General features: G+C 43.4%; 1 protein-coding gene across 1 annotated transcript in view; it reads left to right on the top strand.

Annotated features, from left to right (window-relative positions):
• Positions 1-1,928: 1,928 nt before the first annotated feature.
• WASF2 (WASP family member 2) overlaps positions 1,929-12,370 on the top strand; it is a 74,383-nt gene continuing 63,941 nt past the window's right edge. The window contains exon 1 of the mRNA XM_002913319.4: positions 1,929-2,121. The gene's annotated coding sequence lies outside the window, so the exon portion shown is untranslated. The remainder of the gene's footprint in view (positions 2,122-12,370) is intronic.

The following is a 12,370-nucleotide window of genomic DNA, read 5'->3' as shown; positions in this document are numbered from 1 at the left end:
GGGCCCCATGCAGGGCTAGATCCCAGGACCCCCAGATCACGACCTGAGCTGGAGGCAGATGCTTAACCAACAGAGCCACCCAGCCGTCCCTGTGTGTGTGTGTGTGTGTGTGTGTGTGTGTGTGTGTATTAGCAGTGATGTCTCTTGTCCCTATTTTATTTTATTTTTAAAAGATTTTACTTATTTATTTGAGAGAGAGCATGCTCCAGAGAGCACACCAGTGAGGGGAGGGGCAGAGGCAGAGGGAGAAGCAGACTCCCCACTGAGCAGGGAGCCCCATGCAAGGATAGATCCCAGGACCCCCAGATTATGACCTGAGCTGAAGGCAGACGCCTAACCAATTGAGTCATCCAGGTGCCCTGTTGTCCCCATTTTAGAGAAGATATAGGTGAGGCTCGGAGAGCTAGAAAGTGGTGGAGCTTGGATTCAATTTCAGGTCAGGCTGACCCAAAGCCACTGACTTCTGCATAGCACCTGCTGCCTCCCAGCACCCAATGGCCACAGTCACGATTTAAATAGTCGTTGGTTGTCAGACCACACGTCCTCATTTGAGCCTGGAGGTCACTGACTCAAACAGCACTGAGGCTCTTTCAGCACCACACATTTGGTGGTCTCTGCCCTTCTAAAGTCTTAGGCTGCTCCCCCTCCCACGCCCATCTTGGCCTCCTTCCTTTCCAGAGTGGGAAAAGAACTAGGAATTACAGCCAAGGCAGCCCTTCTGGGAAAAACAATCCTGCAATGAAAAGAGCCCTGTTCTGAGAGCAGAGAGACCTGGATTTAAGTCTTGGCAGGGAGGCAGCCCTGCTGAGGGCCCACAATGGTGTCACTGCCCCTCTGTGTCCTTGTTTGGGATTCTGTCTGGGTTGCTGACCCACCTGCCAACCCCTACTCACCTCCTGATTCCTAGCACCCTAGAAACAGCTGGGGCCTATGGTGACCAGAGAGAGGGGAACTGTCCTGGTACTCTCAAGACACTCCCTGGAATGCTAAAGGGTTGGTGGAGGAACTTCTTTCTCAGGGGATACCAGGCCTGGAAGGAGAAACACAGAAGTGGAAGACAAAAGATACAAGTTTGAGTCCTAAGTTGTTTCAAATTCTCTGGATGACCCAGGGTAAGTCATGGGAGTTTTCAATGTTCTCGCTTGCAAAACGAAGACAACATCGGCCTTACAGCGTTGCTCTAGAGAACTTAATGAGAGATTTTCGCTAACTTGTGAATTTTTCAAATGGTATCCAGCTGCAGCCTTTTATAATCAACAAGGCGCACATATCCCCAACTTAGACATGTAGCCTCAACAAACCGCCAGGACAGGAGGCAGACATGACTGTTCCTATCCTGCAGGAGGACAAACTGAGACCCAGATAAGTTCAGGAAGTCGTCTGAGGTCGCAGAATGGCGTGGCGGCTGACCAGGGCCTTTCAGAACCAGCTCCCAGTCCCAGGACCCCAGACCTCGCCCCGGAAGAATCATTTACCCGTAGGCTGGAGCCTATGATTCATTCTCCCCACCCTACTTTCGGTCGGGCCTGAGACCCCGAGAGAAGGGACAAAACTATCTGCAACTTGAGGGGTGTCCATAGAAAGTTCATGGGTTTGGTCCCGTCCTTCTACCAAAAATCCTTGTCCTTTGAACTCTACCAAGAAGAATCCATCTTTCAATACACTTTGTACGAGTTTGTACACTTTCTTAGGTGGTATTTTCCTACCCTGAATTCAGGAGTTGATTCGGTTTAATCTCCACCCCCACTTCACTTGGTTTGCCCTCCCGCTGTTTACTCCGATTGCGGAAGTAGCTCGGGTGGAGTTCCCCACACGGTACACTTGAGTACGTCTTTTGCGCATCTATTTAACTGGCACTCCACTCAGCCAATGGAATGCCCGAAAGCCCCAGGAGGGTGGGGCAGAGAGCCAATCAGGGCCGCTGGCGGGGTGTGGCCGCGTCCCAGGGCGGGGAATCGCGTAATGGCGGACGCGGGCCGGGTGAACGCGGCTGGGGGCGTAGCGCACTGAGGGGGGTCTGGCTCTGTGGCATCCCGGGAGGCGGCCCGCGGGAACAGTCCGCGTGTGGAGAAGGGCGGCTGGCCGGCCCCTCTATTGCTGAGGGAGACCGCGCGAGACCAGGTGAGCAACAAGTCCCCGGGGCGGGCCCCGCCGTGAGGCGCCGGGCCCGGCCGCGCCGCCACCCCCACCCCCTGCCCCGAGGCTCGCTGGGTCCCGGGGGAGTGGGTGGCTCGCCTCCTGCCGCGGACCGGCCGTGGCCAGGCTAGCGGTCAGCGCGGGGTGGCCACTTACGCTACACTCCCCTCCCCAGGGAGGAGGTGTCCTGGAGATCCCCATGGACACTTGGAGGGGCCCGCGAATCTGTGAGGCTGCGAAAGTGCCCCCAACCTGACCTGGCGCTGCCTCTAACTCGCCGTGTGACCTTGGGCAAGTCAGTGCCTTCTCTGGGCCTCAGTTTCCCTATTTGTGAAACGAAGGCTTTACAGGCAGTTGTACATGAGTTGGATCTCAGATGGTTTCGGAGATCTTGGGCAAGTTCTTCCCCAGTTTCCATCTCTGGGCCATGAAGGAATTGTGCTCTTTGAGATCCCTGGCCTGCTAAGTCTAGGAGTGGCGGAGAGAACTGTGTGTACGTACGTGTGTGTGTCTATGTATTTATATGTACAGGATGGTTCTACAGGGTAAGGTGGAGAGTTGGCTAAAGGGGCTCTTCCGTGAAGGCTCGGGAAGGACCCCAGACTGTGATGAGTTGGACTCCGGTTGTCTTGGTCCTCTAGGATCCTGGAGCCTCTGAGCCGGCAAAGTTTTATACACCGGTGTTCCATAGCATTAGAGGAGAGGAAAGCATCCTTGGAACCTCTTGGGGCAATGATTGACATTTAGGCCGGAAAGAATTCAGGAGGGTTAGGAGTAGGAGGGGGAGCATTTATGGTGCGCCTACTATGTGCCAGCCCTTGTTTAGGCTTATCGTCTTACTTAATTTTTACAGCCGCTGTTGAGAATTTACACATAAGGAAACCGAGTTTCAGAGAAATGAAGTAACTTGTCCAAGGTCACACGGTGAGGTACAGAGCTTACCAACCATAAGATGGTTTCCTCTGAGAATCACCAGACAAGGGGGAAGTCATTGTCCACTTCAAAGAAGTTTGCTTTGTCACAAATGGGGGGAGGGGCCTGGTCCCAGACACTTGAATTGACCTCTGGCATGGGGACGCCTGGACCTTGATCTCTGGATGGCTGATTATAAGTGCATTCCCTTTCTTCAGTCTGAGAGTTGGAAAGGACCATTTCTAAATTGTAATTGTAAAAGTTACTTTGAAGTGTGTCAGAACCTCAAAGAACTCAGTTTGACTCTTGACTGGGTGGCTTGTGAAGTTCACCAACTGTTGGTGTATAGACTTGACTCTTGGTTCAGAAGGGTGCCAGCCCAGTAACTTTTTCTCCTCCCTAAGAAGGCTAAATTTTCTTGGGATGAGAGAAATTTCCCATTTCAGATTTCTTTAGATTTCTGGAAGGAAAGGTCTGAACCTTACCCTGCCTCTGATGAAGCATAATGTTCCTTCCTTTCTTTGTGTTCCCTGTTATCTGACTTCTAGATGAGTGAGGATTGTGGACCTGGAATCAGAGACTAGTAGTTGGATACGATAAATTGTAGCCCTTAATTTTTCCAAGCCTCAGCTTTTGGTTAATCAAAATAGTAGGACCGGCAGTGTGTATTGTTCTCGTATGTCAATGGTAGGGAAGAAAATTGGAAGAGGAAGTTGCTGAGAAAGAGGGCGTTGCTTAGCAGTTGAGCCAATATGTATTTCTTTGTTTGAAATTCTAAAACCAGAGAAGCAGCAACTGAAGGAGGAAGGAAGGAAGGAAAGAACTGTGAAACTCTTCTTCCAGTCCAAATATTTGAACTTTAAGAGTTGTCACTGTCCGAAGCCCTGCTTTCACAGAAAAAGTCAATTGTAATTTGTTCAAAGTTGAGAAATTGTACTTTTATTATTTATTTATTTATTTATTTATTTATTTATTTATTTATTTATTTATATTTATTTGAGACAGAGCACAAGCAGAGGGAGCTGCAGGCAGAGGGAGTAGCAGGCTCCCCACTGAGCGAGGAGGGGAGCCGGATGTGGGACTCCATCTGAGGACCCTGGGATCATGACCTGAGCCAAAGGCAGAGGCTTAACCAACTGAGCCACCCAGGCATCCCTAGAATGATAATTTTAGATATGAAACCCTCTGAGATAAATTTCTTAAAAATAGAACATTTCTTATTTACCAGTGGATGGTTCTTTCTAAACTTAAATGCCAATTGCAGTCTTTTGGTCTGTCTTAACTGTGATTTAAATTAGTGAATTTCAATGTAAGAAGAATTGATCTAGATACTGGATGATGCAAATTATCACCATCACTTGAAAAAACACATAATGGTGTGTTTGAGTTTTGACATTTGTTAAAAGTCTTTTTAATGCTTCGTTTTACAGGATTGTATGTGTGAATAGTTGTTAAGGCATTGAATATATTGTATCTGAAGATGTACCTTCATTCTCTATATTAGTTATATTTTCTGTGTAAGATTTAGTCTTAATTAGCATACCAGTCCATAGTACCTTGGGGCCAAAAAAAAAAAAAAAAAAAACCACAACAGTTCTTGGGATGTTTTTTGACTATAGAATTTTTGGGATTTTAGAAAAGGAATATGGTACATATACTGTGTGTTACGTAACATCCCAGAGAGGTCAGGGGCAGCACCTTGTAATCAAACACGTTACCATTTCTGTAGTAAAATGTCAGAATGTTCACACCAACTGGTATAAATAAATACTATAAATAGCCTCATGTCATTTCATGTTGGGTTTTGCCACCAAGTGAATAATGAAATACTTGTTTTTACAGCCTTTTAGATTTTGGAATTGAAGTTAAGGGATTGTGGATAAATGAATAAAACTTACATGGGTCCATATAAGTTTGGATAAAAGTTATATGATGACAAGGACAATTACAAGGAAAAATATTGTAAGCCAAGCTGATTTCAAAGCTATGGGTCCTAAACACAGCAGTGCATAGAAGACCCTTTGATCCGTGTGCTTCTTTATGTACGTCTGTCCTTAAGTACCCAAATTTACCTCTTAATACCCGCCTTGTTGCCTGTTTTATATTTTTGAATGGCACTCTACCACAACTTTTAATTTTAATTAATTTTTACTATTTTTTTTGCTACAGCTCTTTTTAAAAAAGTTATTTATTAGGATCTTGTGCTCACCAGTTTTTGTGTAACATTTAAGAGAATTATACCTTTTTCTTTATAATTCAGAGAAAGACTAATCAGGTGAGGATCTGTAGATTAATGTTTGCAGAATTTAAAGCTCATGCTGTCTTCAGGGTGGTCTTTAGTATGAGGTTATCACTGCTGGGTAGGATTTAGGTTGAAAAAAGTTTTGTTTTTTTTTTTTTTAAGATTTTTTATTTATTTATTTGACAGAGATAGAGACAGCCAGCGAGAGAGGGAACACAAGCAGGAGGAGTGGGAGAGGAAGAAGCAGGCTCATAGTGGAAGAGCCTGACGTGGGGCTCGATCCCATAACGCCGGGATCACGCCCTGAGCCGAAGGCAGACGCTTAACCGCTGTGCCACCCAGGCGCCCCAGAAAAAAGATTTCTTTTTAAAGTAAGCTCTGTGCCCAATGTGGGGCTTGAATTCAAAACCCCAAGAATAAGAGTTCCATCCTGTACCAACTGAAAAGTTTTTATTTTTTGGAACTAGCTGGCTCAGTCAGTAGAGCATGTAATGCTTCATCTTGGGGGTGTGTGAGTTCAAGCCCCACTTTGGGTGTAGAGTTTATTTAACAATATTTTTAATTTTTAATTTTTGAAGCTTCCACAATTTGAATATCTTGGTAAGAAGTTTACTAAAGTATATTTAACTTAGAGTATTTTTATTTTAAGTGTATGCTATATGAGAAATTCGAATTTACCGGCCTTATTAATTTGGGTGATTTCTCTAACTGGCCAGGTCCTCTAGGCCCAAATTAAACAACAACAACACAACTCTGTTCTTTACTCTTGTTGGACACTTCAGCTATAGAGTGAGGTAGACTGGTGGTGTTGGAGGTTGAAGAATTATTTCTTCTCTTTGAAAGAGGCCCCATGGGACACCTGGGTGGCTCATTCGGTTGAGCGTCTGCCTTCGGCTTGGATCATGATCCCAGAACCCTGGGATCAAGTCCCGCTTCGGGCTCCTTGGTCAGTGAGGAGCCTGCTTCTCTTTCTGCCCCTCTCCCTGCTTGTGCTTGCTTGCTCGCTCTCTCTTTCTGACAAATAAGTAAATAAAAATCTTAAAAAAAAAAAAGGAGAAGCCCCATGACAGCATGAATTGGAGAGATTCTGGCCTTCAGGATACCCTGTAGCCTCCTGATTTGTGGGCCTCAATTCATCCTCCTACTGGGGGTGTCTCCATAGTTCCTGAGAATGGTGCTTTTACTGTCTGGGAGATAGAAGGGGTATAGAACAGCATATCAGGAGTTGCAGGTGGATTCGGTGTACGACGGACTAGGCAATAGGAGCAGTTCTTATCCAGAGTACCCCAGTTTCTCCTCTTTTATAAACACTGATAGTATTGCAAAAGGACTACAATTGGTGGACTAACATCCTTTTCCACGTTACTCTGTTGTGACTGTGGATAAGCTCTTCAAGACAGGAACTGTGTCTTGTACTTCTTTGGTATTCTGTAATGCATCAAACTTGTTTTGCATTAAAACTTACCATTAAAATATATCCGTGGGCTCCTGGGTGGCTCAGGTGATTAAGCATCTGTCTTCCCGCTCAGGTCATGATCCCAGGGTCCTGGGATCGAGTCCCATATTGGGCTCTCTGCTCAATGGGGAGTCTCCTTCTCCCTCTCCCTCTCTCTGTGTCCCCCCCCAAGTAAATAAATAAAATCTTAAAAAAAAAAAAAAAAACATCTTCATATCTGGGTTGGGATCTCTGATGTCAGTACACAACCAGGGTTGAGAACCACTGATACAAGCATATTGTAAGTGCTCAATAAATATATGTTGGTTACTTTTTTTTTTTTAGATTTTATTTATTATTTAAGAGAGAGAGAGTGAGTGTGGGAGGAGGGAGAGGAGCAGAGGGAGAGGAACAAACAGACTCCACGCTGAGCGTGGAGCCTGGTGCACAGGGCTTGTCCTCACAGTCCTGAGATCATGACCGGAGCTGAAACCAAGAGTCAGATACTTTAACCAGCTGAGCCACCCAGGTGCCCCTGTATGTTGGTTACTTTGCTGCTGGTTCTGGCATGCACTGGGTAGGGTGGAAGAGGACGCGGATTTTTTCATACAGTAAATAGCCTTTTTTTTTTTTTTTTTTNGGGGAGCCGGGTTGGGCAGAGGAAGAGGGAGAAGCAGACTCCACAATGAGCAGGGAGTCTGATGGACCCTGAGATCATGACCCAAGCTGAAGGCAGACGCCTAACCAACTCAGCCACCCAGGTGCCCCAGAGAGAAAGAATCTTAAGCAGTCTCCATGCCCAGTGCAGAGCCCAATGCAGGGCTCGATCTTACAACCCTGAGGCCATGACCTGAGCTGAAATCAGAAGTGGGATGCTTAACCAACTGAGCCATCCAAGCGCCCCAGCAAAATAGCTTTCCAAGATACCGACACAGTTGGCAGATCTGGACCTGTAGTCAGTTTGTTGCTAGTTAGTTACTTTGCCATGATTTTGTGACTTATGCAGGATTAGACAGAGTCTGTGTATACAGACAACTGAAAGTTTTGTTTATTTCTGGGGTAGTGGTTTTACTGAGTAAGACTGATTAGGGTGACAGTTGCTTAATTGAGAATAGGTATAAATGCAGTAATTGTTTGGGATTTAGGTGAGAGAAGGGGACTGCTGGGCACCAGTGATGCCAAGGGGTAAAATGAAAGGTTTAATTTGACTGGGTCTCCAACACACAACACAATGTATGGAACAAAATTGGTGTCCTATAGCTTTTTGTTGACTGAAGAAATGAATGGTTCTTTGTTTGGAAAGAGGCTTATAAGCTGTGAAATAAGGCACTTCCTACTTTTCTGAACTGAGCTATAAGATGTCATCTCTTCCACGAAGGCTTCCCGGGAAAAATTGAGTGACTCCTTTGTATGTTTCTCTCTCTTTTTTTTTTCTTAGATTTTATTTATTTGAGAGAGAGTGCATGCATGAGAGAGCTCTTGAGTAGGGGGAGGGGCAAAAGGAGAGGGAGAAGCCGACTTCCCGCTGAGCAGGGACTCGACCTAAATGGGGACTTGATCCCAGGATCCTGGATCATGACCTGAGCCAAAGGCAGACGCTTAACTTAACTCTAACTGAGCCACCCAGGCGCCCCTGTTTTCTCCTTTGTTAAAATATTCATCAGATTGTCAAATCTGATATTAGACAAATTACAAAACTCTTCCCCCTGCCTGATCATGAGCTCCTTAAGAGCAGGACTCAGTTGTTCATTTTTGTTATGACTGGTGCTCAACACGCAATAAAGGCTTAGTAGATGCTAGTAATGCTTAAATCATGGCCTCTGTCTTCTAATTCATTGTTGTAGGTTTTGCTTTTCTTCCAGTTCATGGTCTTTTCAGTTCAGATCAGCAAACATTTATTGAGTGTCTTCTGAGAGGTAGGACTTTCTTAGGACTTGGGGTAAGGTTTCTCAACCTTGACACTATTAACATTTTAGGTGGGATAATCTGTCATTGTGGAGGGCTGTCCTGTAACGCGTTCTGGGATGTTTAGCAGCATCCCTGGTCTTTACTCAGTACCCATTAGTACCCTCTTCTCACTAGCTCTGACAACCAAAAATGTCTCCAGATATTGTGAGATGTTTCCCAAGGGGCATAGTTGCCCCCTGTTGAGAACTACTATATCAAGGATAGGGGTGGTGGAATCACAGAGGGAAGTAAATGTAAATATTCTTAGGTATACACTCTCCTTTTATTCCTTCTTTCTAGTTATACAATCTCTTGTTTATGACTTTTGGATAAGAAAGAAAAATGAGGGGCGCCTGGGTGGCTCAGTTGGTTAATATCTGCCTTCGGCTCAGGTTGTGATCCTAGGGTCCTGGGATGGAGCCCTGCATTGTGGTCCTTGCTTAGCGGGGAGCCTGCTTCTCCCTTTGCCTGCCACTCCCCCTGCTTGTGTGCTCTCTCTCTCTCTCTGACAAACAAATAAAATCTTTAGGGGCGCCTAGGTAGCTCTCTATCTTTCTCTCAAATAAATAAAATCTTAAAGAAAAGAATGAAGGAAACCAGGAAGTGACAGCCTTAAAATAGCCCTATTATTTTCTTTTTCTGTTCAAATTTTATTTTATTTGGTTTAAATATATTAGAGCAGTACAGATAGATAGCTGAATTATTTATGCAGATCTATGTAAATTTAGTTTCTACCACTGATTAGTGGAGTAAAGAACTACTAGACTCTTACTACCTTACATGAAAGATTTTCTCAGAAAAGCTCATAGCTGAAAAGTTTAACACCTAGAGAAAAATCAGCATTGGTTTTATAGAAAACTTGCCAGGACTTGTCAGGATTCTTCTTTGATAATTTTTGATTATCAAAATAAATTTTGAAATCAAAATTTTGATTATCAAAATATTGTCAAAATTATCAAAAGAAAGCCCTGCATAGGTACTTTATAAGTCTAAAAAAATTATGTTTAGCTAATGGGCGTGTTTTTCTAAGCTCAGATTTTTTTGTGGTAGGTAGATTGGTCAAGGCAATGGTTCTTGGTCCCTTGGGGCATTCATAAAGTGATTACAAGTTAGTAGTAACATTTGGGGACTTCACTCTCCTTTGACCAGTCCTCCACAATATAACATTATAATCATTCATGTCTTAGTCACCATTTCAGTGATGTTGAATGAGTTTTTTCCTGTTCCATTTGAAGTTGTGAATGGTACTCTGGAGAATTCAAATGTATAGTTATGAATGGTATCTCAGAATAGTTACCATTTATGCAAATGAAACACACTTCTTAACTTAGAAACCAAACAGAATTGAATTAGAAAAGAGAAGAATAGAAACAAGAATTGTTGAATGCTTGCAGAGGAAATAATGTTCAGATATAGAAATATCTCAGAAAAATTTGCTCTTCATGATTTCTGCACGCCAATAAAGAAAAATAGTTTGAGATTGATGGAAGAGGCTATTAAACTTTGCCTATAATATTACTTTTCAAGCTGTTTTTCTTTTCTGGTAAAATATGGGAGTCTGAGGCATACTCTCTTAGTTGTAAGATTAATTCCAGTTGAACAGAAAGAAGTAAGTTTCTTATTTTTAGAATATAGAAGCCCTTTTGAAAAGAAGCAGTGGTTTAGCTCAGTTCCAATTTGAGTGAATATGTGTGTGTATATGCACACATACATATATACACACATATGTATGATGTGACTTGTGATAAAGTTTGTAATTGGCATAGTAAAATAACAATTCTTTTACTCTATTTTTTTTTTTTTTTTTTTTTTTTTTTTAAAATTATCCNAAGATTTTATCCATTCGACAGAGATACAGACAGCCAGCGAGAGAGGGAACACAAGCAGGGGGAGTGGGAGAGGAAGAAGCAGGCTCCCAACCGAGGAGCCTGATGTGGGGCTCGATCCCACAACGCCGGAATCACGCCCTGAGCCAAAGGCAGACGCTTAACCGCTGTGCCACCCAGGCGCCCCATCTTTTACTCTAAAGTATTCAAAAGCGAGAACTTTTTCTTCTCTGATTATGCCCTTGTTGTATCAAGTACTAAAAAGCAGTCTAAAAAGCTTTCTCTCTTTTTTTAAATTTTTATTTATTTATTTTTGAGAGGGAGAGCAAGTACAAGCAGGGGGATGGGCAGAGGGAGAAGCAGACTCCCTGCTGAGCGGGGAGCCCTATGCAGGACTCTATCCCGGGACCCTGGAATCGTGACCTGAACCGAAGGCAGACCCTTAACTTAACCAACTGAGCCACCCAGGTGCCCCTAAAAAGCTTTCTCTTAAATCATATCTTGAGAAATTGTATTTAACTCTGTAGGAGGTCTTAGGTCATGTGTATTGTTGTACCTTTCCGTTCACAATTGAAAACTTTAAATTTTCCTTTGTAGAATATTGATAGTCCTTATAGAGTAGTATTCTTGATACCAAAGTCATTTGTGGAATGGTGAGAAGTAGAAGAACAATTTTGCCCCTTCTTTACTTTTAAAACTCCTTTAGCATTCATTTGCATTGAAAAATTCTAAAGCGCTGTGCTCCCACTTTGGTATATACCGTTATGGTCACTCCCCAGCACTTGAGATAAGTTATATTGTGTTAGTAGCTATATTTTACGGGTAAACAAGCTCAGAGAGGTTAAGTAACTTCCTTAAAGTCACTTAACAAATAAATAGCAAATCTGAGTTGAACACCTTTTCCCCCTTCATTGTACTCTGTAGCCTCTATCTATCAATCTGAAGTATAGTTGACGCACAATGTTACATTAGTTTCAAGTGTACAACATAATGATTTGATAACTTAATGCTCACTACAAGTATAGCTACCTTCTGTCATCATAACAGGGCCATTGCAATACAGTTGACTATATTCCCTATGTTGTACCTCTTTCATCCCTGTGACTTAACACATTCCATAACTAGAAGCCTGTACCTCTCACTCCCCTTCACTCATCTTGCGCATCCTCCCAGCCCTCTGTCCTTTATTTCTACTTTTTAAATTAATTAATTATTTTTATTAATATTATTTTTTCTTATTTATTTGTCAGAGAGCGCACACAGGCAGGGGGAGTGGCAGGCAGAGGGAGAAGCAGGCTCCCTGCTGAGCAGGGAGCCTGATTGGGTACTCGATCTCAGGACCCCGAGATCATACCTGAGTTGAAGGCGGATGTTTAACTGACTGAGCCACCGAGGCATCCCTATTTTTAATTAAAAAAAATTTTTTTTAATTTATTTATTTGGGAGAGAGCAGAGAGAGAGAGAGAGTGCTTGCATGCACCCGGGGAGGGGGCAGAGGGAGAGGGAGAAGCAGGCTCCGCAGTGAGTACAGAGCCCAAAGGGGCTTGATCCCAGGACCCTGAGATCATGACCTGAGCCAGGCTCAAGAGTCATATGCTTAACTGACTGAGACACCCAGGGGCCCCTTTCATTTACTTTTTTTATTTCTTTTTTTGAATTTAATCAGATTTTGTATTTTTTTTTCTCTTTTTATTTGCATTTATTCTGTGCAGAGTTTACTCCTGGGCCATAAGTCTTTGTTTCTTCAGTTTCTTCTGGGATATCTTTTTCTTTTTCTTTTCTTTCTTTCTTTTCTTTTCTTTTCTTTTCTTTTCTTTTCTTTTCTTTTCTTTTCTTTCTTTCTTTCTTTCTTTTTTTTTTTTTTTTTAAAGA

This window comes from Ailuropoda melanoleuca, chromosome 2 (assembly GCF_002007445.2).
Source record: "Ailuropoda melanoleuca isolate Jingjing chromosome 2, ASM200744v2, whole genome shotgun sequence".
Classification (NCBI taxonomy): Eukaryota; Metazoa; Chordata; class Mammalia; order Carnivora; family Ursidae; genus Ailuropoda; species Ailuropoda melanoleuca.
The sequence above is the reverse complement of the archived record's forward strand: the minus strand, read 5'-3'. Positions and strand labels throughout refer to the sequence as shown.